Source organism: Moschus berezovskii, chromosome 1 (genome assembly GCF_049115385.1).
Source record: "Moschus berezovskii isolate FMDL1 chromosome 1, NW_MosBer_1.0, whole genome shotgun sequence".
Taxonomy (NCBI): domain Eukaryota; kingdom Metazoa; phylum Chordata; class Mammalia; order Artiodactyla; family Moschidae; genus Moschus; species Moschus berezovskii.
Genome location: NC_142460.1, coordinates 68,630,914 through 68,638,423, shown reverse-complemented (window position 1 = coordinate 68,638,423; position 7,510 = coordinate 68,630,914). Strand labels below are relative to the sequence as shown.

General features: G+C 41.1%; 1 pseudogene; it reads left to right on the top strand.

Moving 5' to 3' along the window:
- Positions 1-5,740: 5,740 nt before the first annotated feature.
- On the top strand, positions 5,741-7,265 carry LOC129550490 (microphthalmia-associated transcription factor pseudogene; annotated as a pseudogene).
- The last annotated feature ends 245 nt before the right edge of the window (positions 7,266-7,510 follow it).

The window sequence follows — 7,510 nt, the reverse complement described above, 5'->3', positions numbered from 1 at the left end:
ACTCACTCAGGCCTAAAATTCTTAATCTCATGATTTTTTATTGTGACTCCTAAAGATTAAAATGTTTATTAGCCCAATCAGATGTAACTAGAAAAAAAAAGGCAATTAATACGATATATAGCTATTTAAAGAAAGTAGTTTTCTTAATATCCAATTATAATCTAAGAGATATTACACACCCAAATACACACATTGATGTTGTTAGTACAAAATATGAAGTCATAATGATAGCTTCAGTTCATAAATACAGGTAGATTTGTTTGTGTGTGTGATTTGTACATTTTTATAGGTTTGCATGTAGAAACCTTTTATCATTTGTAAGGCAAAATGGGAATCTACTATATATACATTAGGGTAACTTAAGCTCTATCTCCAATAAATAGTGCCCATTGAATAGCAAATAAAGCATGATTCATATTTAAATATCTATTCTTTTTCTCATGGCTAGGGAATATCCATCTGTTGTTTTTTTCAAGTTATTCATAATGAAAAGCAACATTTTATTCAATTTAAATAGTATTCATTATGTAGTGTCTAAACATGAAACTTTTAGGAAGTTGGCTTGAGAAAGCAATTACTCTGTTGATGTATAAAGTATTTTGATACTCATATTTTGGATGTTCCAACAAAACTTGTTAGTATGGTCTGATGATATATTTTCTCATTTTATTTTCCCTTTTAGAGATAGACGGAGGTATTAGATAACAAGGTTTCATTGTGCTGAGAAAATTCACAGATTTTTTTTGTTTTTTTTAAGAAAGCAGTAACTTATCCTAAGGAGAAATTCTTAAAGATACACTAAACATGTTCACCAACCCAAAACCAAAGGATGCACTCTGAGACATGAAGCACAGTGAAAGTGAGAATTTTAATGACGGTCTTGCAAGATCAGGTGTCTGATGGGAGGGAAACCGAGGGCAGTTGCAACAGCAATTTATTCCCTAACACTCAGTTTCTTCCCCCTGGTTCCTCATTGACTGAGTACTATGGGGTGTACAGTCTTCCTGGAGGTCGCTTAAGTTTCATTATTTTGTTATAGAGTATCCTTCTTTCTCCCTTCCAAACTTACATCCACATTTTTCAAAAAAGACTTTCTTGCTAATGTATCCCTTCCCCCAACATCTTGTTTGCCTAAGGAACCTACAGGTGCATGAACTGTGTCAGGTCTGCAAGTCCTTAGTAAGTTTAAAACCAGGGAACAGGCAAAGTGTGGAGTCCTATCTCTTTAGGATCCAATCTGATCTCCCTCCCCAATCCTAACTTTATCTAAAGAGTCCAGGCTTCAACTTTCTCTTGAAAATCGGCCACATCAAGTTTCTATTTCTTCAGTTCAGTTCAGTTCAGTCGTGCAGTCGTGTCCGACTTTTTGGGACCCCATGAATCACAGCATGCCAGGCCTCCCTGTCCATCACCAACTCCCGGAGTTCACTCAAACTCATGTCCATTGAGTCGGTGATGCCATCCAGCCATCTCATTCTCTGTCGTCCCCTTCTCCTCCTCTCCCCAATCCCTCCCAGCATCAGAGTCTTTTCCAGTGAGTCAACTCTTCGCATGAGGTGGTCAAAGTACTGGAGTTTCAGCTTCAGCATCAGTCCTTCCAATGAACACCCAGGATTGATCTCCTTTAGAATGGACTGGTTGGATCTCCTTGCAGTCCAAGGGACTCTCAAGAGTCTTCTCCAGCACCACAGCTAAAAAGCATCAATTCTTCAGTAATCAGCTTTCTTCACAGTCCAACTCTCACATCCATACATGACTACTGGAAAAACCGTAGCCTTGACTATACGGACCTTGGTTGGCAAAGTAATGTCTCTGCTTTTTAATATGCTATCTAGGCTGGTCATAACTTTCCTTCCAAGGAGTAAGTGTCTTTTAATTTCATGGCTGCAATCAGCATCCACAGTGATTTTGGAGCCCAAAAATTAAAGGCTGACCCTGTTTCCACTGTTTCCCCATCTATTTCCCATGAAGTGATGGGAACAGATGCCATGATCTTTGTTTTCTGAATGTTCAGCTTCAAGCCAACCTTTTCACTCTCCTCTTTCACTTTCATCAAGAGGCTTTTGAGTTCCTCTTCACTTTCTGCCATAAGGGTGGTATCATCTGCATATCTGAGGTTATTGATATTTCTCCCAGCAATCTTGATTCCAGCTTGTGCTTCTTCAGCCCAGCGTTCCTCATGATGTACTCTGCATATAAGTTAAATAAGCAGGGTGACAATATACAACCTTGATGTACTCCTTTTCTTATTCGGAACCAGTCTGTTGTTCCATGTCCAGTTCTAACTGTTGCTTCCTGACCTGTATACAGGTTTCTCAAGAGGCAGGTCAGGTGGTCTGGTATTCCCATCTCTTTCAGAATTTTCCACAGTTTGTTGCGATCCACACAGTCAAAGGCTTTGGCATAGTCAATGAAGCAGAAATAGATGTTTTTCTGGAACTCTCTTGCTTTCTCCATGATCCAGCGGATGTTGGTAATTTGATCTCTGGTGCCTCTGCCTTTTCTAAAACCTGCTTGAACATCTGGAAGTTCACAGTTCACATATTGCTGAAACCTGGCTTGGAGAATTTTGTGCATGACTTTACTCGCGTGTGAGATGAGTGCAATTGTGCAGTAGTTTGAGCATTCTTTGGCATTTCTTACATATACAAAATAAATATTATAAAAGAAGATAATTTTGAAATAATTTGAGGTTTTACTTGAGTTTTTCAGTTTTCTTATTAATTTGCTTTCAAGGTTATTCTCAATATCCTTCCAGCTAGGCTTCAGCATTATGTGAACCATGAAATTCTAGATGTACAAGCTGGATTCAGAAAAGGAAAAGGAAACCAGAGATCAAATTGCCAAAATCTGCTGCATCATAGTGAAAGCATGGGAATTCCAAAATATATATATTTCTGCTTCACTTGCCACACTGAAGTCTTCGATTGTGTGGATCACAACAAACTGCAGAAAATTCTTACAGAGATGGGATTACCAGACCGCCTCATCTGTCTCCTGAGAAACCTGTATGCAGGTCAAATACAACAGTTAAAATGACATGGAATAACAGACTGCCTCAAAATTTGGAAAGGAGTACAACAAGGTTGTGGATCATCACCCTGCTTATTCAACTCATATGCAGAGTACATCATGCGAAATGCTGGGCTGGATGAATCACCAACTGGAATCACCATTGCCAGAAGAAATATTAACAACCTCATATATACAGATAATACCATTATAATGGCATAAAATGAAGAGGAACTAAAGAGCCTCTCAATGAGGGTGAAAGAGAAGAGTGTAAAAGCTTGCTTGAAACTCAACATTCAAAAAACTAAGATCATGGCATCCAGTCCCATCACTTTAAGGCAAATAGAAGGGAAAAAAATGCAAACTGACAGATTTCATTTTCTTGGACTCCAAAATCCCTGCAGATGGTGACTGCAGCCATGAAATTAAAAGATGCTTTCTCCTTGGAAGGAAAGATATGACAAACCTAGACAGCATATTAAAAATCAGAGACATCACTTTGCTAATAAAGGCCAATATAGTCAAAACCATGGCTGGATGGCATCACCGACTCTGTGGACATGAGTTTGAGTGTACTCCGGGAGTTGGTGATGGACAGGGAGGCCTCGCGTGCTGTGATTCATGGGGTCGTGGAGAGTCGGACACGACTGAGCGACTGAACTGAACTGAACTGATGGTTTTTCCAGAGGTCATATATGGATGTGAATGTTGGACTACAGAGGCTGAGTGCTAAAGAATTGATGCTTTTGAATTGTGGAGAAAATGCTTGAGAATCCTCTGGGCTTCAAGGAAATCAAATCAATCAATCCTTAAATGAAATCAATCCTGAACATTCATTGGAAGGATTAATGCTGAAGCTGAAACTCCAATTCTTTGTTTACCTGATGTGAAGAGTCTACTCATTAGAAAAGACCCTGATGCTGGTAAAGATTGAAGGCACAAGAAGGGGGTGGCAGAGGATGAGATAGATAGCATTACCAACTCAACAAGCATGAATTTGACCAAACTCTGGGAGAGAGTGAAGGACAATACAGCCTGGCATGCTGCAGTCCATGGGGTTGTAAAGAATCAAACACGACTTAACAACTGAACAGCAAAAATTAGTTTGTGTTACACTGAGTAATTTATTATTAATAATTTGTTGTTCAAAGCCAGCTTATTAAGCTCTGAATTTTATAACTATAGACATAAAGTATTCAGTGTCAAACCATGATTTAAATCTTAGCTTCTAAAGAATGAAATTTATAAAAACTTTACCAAAAGTTAGCTTTCAGTTCAGTTCAGTCACTCAGTCGTGTCTGACTCTTTGTGACCCCATGAATCACAGCACGCCAGGCCTCCCTGTCCATCACCAACTCCTGGAGTTCACTGAAACTCACGTCCATCGAGTCGGTGATGCCATCCAGTCATCTCATTCTCTGTCATCCCCTTCTCCTTCTGCCCCCAAACCCTCCCAGCATCAGAGTCTTTTCCAGGGGGTCAACTCTTCGCATGAGGTGGCCAAAGTATTGGAGTTTCAGCTTTAGCATCAGTCCTTCCAGTGAACACCCAGGACTGATCTCATTTAGGATGGACTGGTTGGCTCTCCTTGAAGTCCATTGGACTCTCAAGAGTCTTCTCCAACACCACAGTTCAAAAGCATCAATTCCCTATTTTGTTTAACACATTAGCATATGACTCTGGGAGTACTGATAAGTAAACTATTTCATTGTGAAACATGTTCAAAGAGAATAATTCAAAGTGTTCACAAGTATAATAGCTGAAAACTTAATAAAATTAACTGAGATGAAATATAGAAACCAAATAACATAAATTATTATATTACTACTTGAATTATATCTTGTCAGATTATTTATGGCAGTTTTTTTGTTTATTTGACCATCAGTTTATTAAAGAGTACTTATTTAATAAAATCCATCACGTAAAATGAGAGAAGAACAGACTTGGGTATTAGATAAAAATCTGTATACTGGTCTAAAAGATAGGATTATTCCTTACAAATGATAACAGTCTCCAGAAGTCAGCACTCTCTGAGTTCTTCCTCTTTCCCTGGCTCCATGCCCAGAACCCACTATGAGAGTGTGCTCTTCCTCATTTTGATGGTAAACAGTCTATATCTCACTGCTTTGGAAAGAAGGTGATTTAGAATATGACATTCAGAGCTAAATAGAAATTGCAGAAATCATTCAGACCACCTCAGTTATTTGAGAAAACCATAAGCCACAGTTTTGAAGGGACTTTCCTCAAAGTCACATAGCACAGACTTGAAAGAAATATAAAAACATATAGTACATATAATTATTATATCTTCTAAGAAACATCCCAGTCGGTATTGACCTCTTTTTAAAATTCCTTTTTCACTCTTCTACATTTCTTGTGAAATATACAATTTGCACTTCCTTTCATAATTTTGTCTACATATAAAGCTTGTTGCTATTTAGTCTCTAAGTCCTGTCTAACTCTTTTGTGACCCCTTGGACTGTAACCCACCAGGCTCCTCTTTGCATGGGATTTCTCCAGGCAAGAACACTGGAGTGGGTTGCCATTTCCTTCCCCAGGGAATCTTTCTGACCCAGGGGTCAAATCCACATCTCCTTCATTGCAGGAGAATTCTTTACCACTGAGCCACTGGGGAAGCCCTCTCAGTGTGTAAGATCTTTGAGAAAAGTGAATCGGAATTGGGGATCGTGCCGGATTTCGAAGTCGGGGAGGAGTTTCACAAAGAGCCCAAAACCTATTAGGAACTCAAAAGTCAGCCCTTGAAGAGCAGCAGTTCCGAGGAGCATCCTGGGGCCTCCAAGCCTCCCATAAGCTCCTCCAGTATGACATCACACATCTTGCTACGCCAGCAACTCATGCGTGAGCAGATGCAGGAGCAGGAATGCAGGAGCAGCAGCAGAAGCTGCAGGCGGCCCAGTTCATGCAACAGAGAGTGCCTGTGAGTCAGACTCCAACCATAAACGTCAACGTGCCCACCACACTCCCTTCTGCCACCCAGGTGCCGATGGAAATCCTTAAGGTGCAGACCCACCTCGAAAACCCCACCAAGTACCACATACAGCAAGCCCAAAGGCAGCAGGTAAAGCAGTACCTTTCTACCACTTTAGCAAATAAATATGCCAACCAAGTCCTGAGCTTGCCATGTTCAAACCAGCCTGGCGACCATGTCATGCCACCAGTGCCAGGGAGCAGCCCACCCAACAGTCCCATGGCTACGCTTACACTTAACTCCAACTGTGAAAAAGAGGGATTTTATAAGTTTGAAGAGCAAAACAGGACGGAGAGCGAATGCCCAAGTATGAACACACATTCACGAGCGTCGTGCATGCAGATGGATGATGTAATTGACGACATCATTAGCCTCGAATCAAGTTATAATGAAGAAATCCTGGGCTTGATGGATCCTGCCTTGCAAATGGCAAATACGTTACCTGTCTCTGGAAACTTGATTGACCTTTATGGAAATCAAGGCCTGCCCACCCCCACCCCACCCCCCCACCCCCGCCCAGGCCTCACCATCAGTAACTTCTGCCCAGCCAACCTTCCCAACATAAAAAGGGAGCTCACAGAGTCTGAAGAGAGAGCATTGGCCAAAGAGAGACAAAAAAAAAGGACAATCACAAGTTGATTGAACGAAAAAGAAGATTTAACATAAATGACCGCATTAAGGAACTAGGTACTTTGATTCCCAAGTCAAATGATCCATACATGCGCTGGAACAAGGGAACCATTTTGATCGCATCCGTGGACTATATCCGAAAGTTGCAACGGGAACGGCAGCGTGCGAAGGAGCTTGAAAACAGACAGAAGAAGCCGGAGCATGCCAACTGGCACTTGTTACTCAGAATACAGGAACTTGAAATGCAGGCTCGAGCTCACGGACTTTCCCTTATCCCCTCCACGGGTCTCTGCCCTCCAGATTTGGTGAGTCGAATCATCAAGCAGGAAGCTGCTCTGGAGAACTGCAACCAAGACCTCCTCCAGCATCACGCAGACCTCACGTGTACGACAACCCTGGATCTCACAGACAGCACCATCACTTTCAACAGCAGCCTCGGAGCTGGGACCGAAAGCAGCCAAACCTTCAACGTCCCCACGAAAATGGGGTCCAAACTGGAAGACAACCGCATGGACGATACCCTTTCTCCTGTTGGCATAACTGATCCACTTCTTTCCTCGGTGTCCCCCGGAGCATCCAAAACCAGCAGCCTAAGGAGCAGTTTGAGCGTGGTGAAACCGAGCACGCTTGCTAGCGAATTCTCCCTGCTCTGCTTTCTCACAGACTGCTTCCTTTCTTGATCAGCAGATTTAATAATTTACCTGAAAGGGGTTTTCTTGATCATTTTCTTTTAATATGAGAAAAAAAAATTTTTTTAATGCTTTATCAATAGCCCAGGATATATTTTATTTTTAGAATTTTGTGAAACAGACTTGTATATTTTATTTTACAACTACGAATGCCTCCAAAGTATTGTACGGTAGTGTACAGTATCTGTGA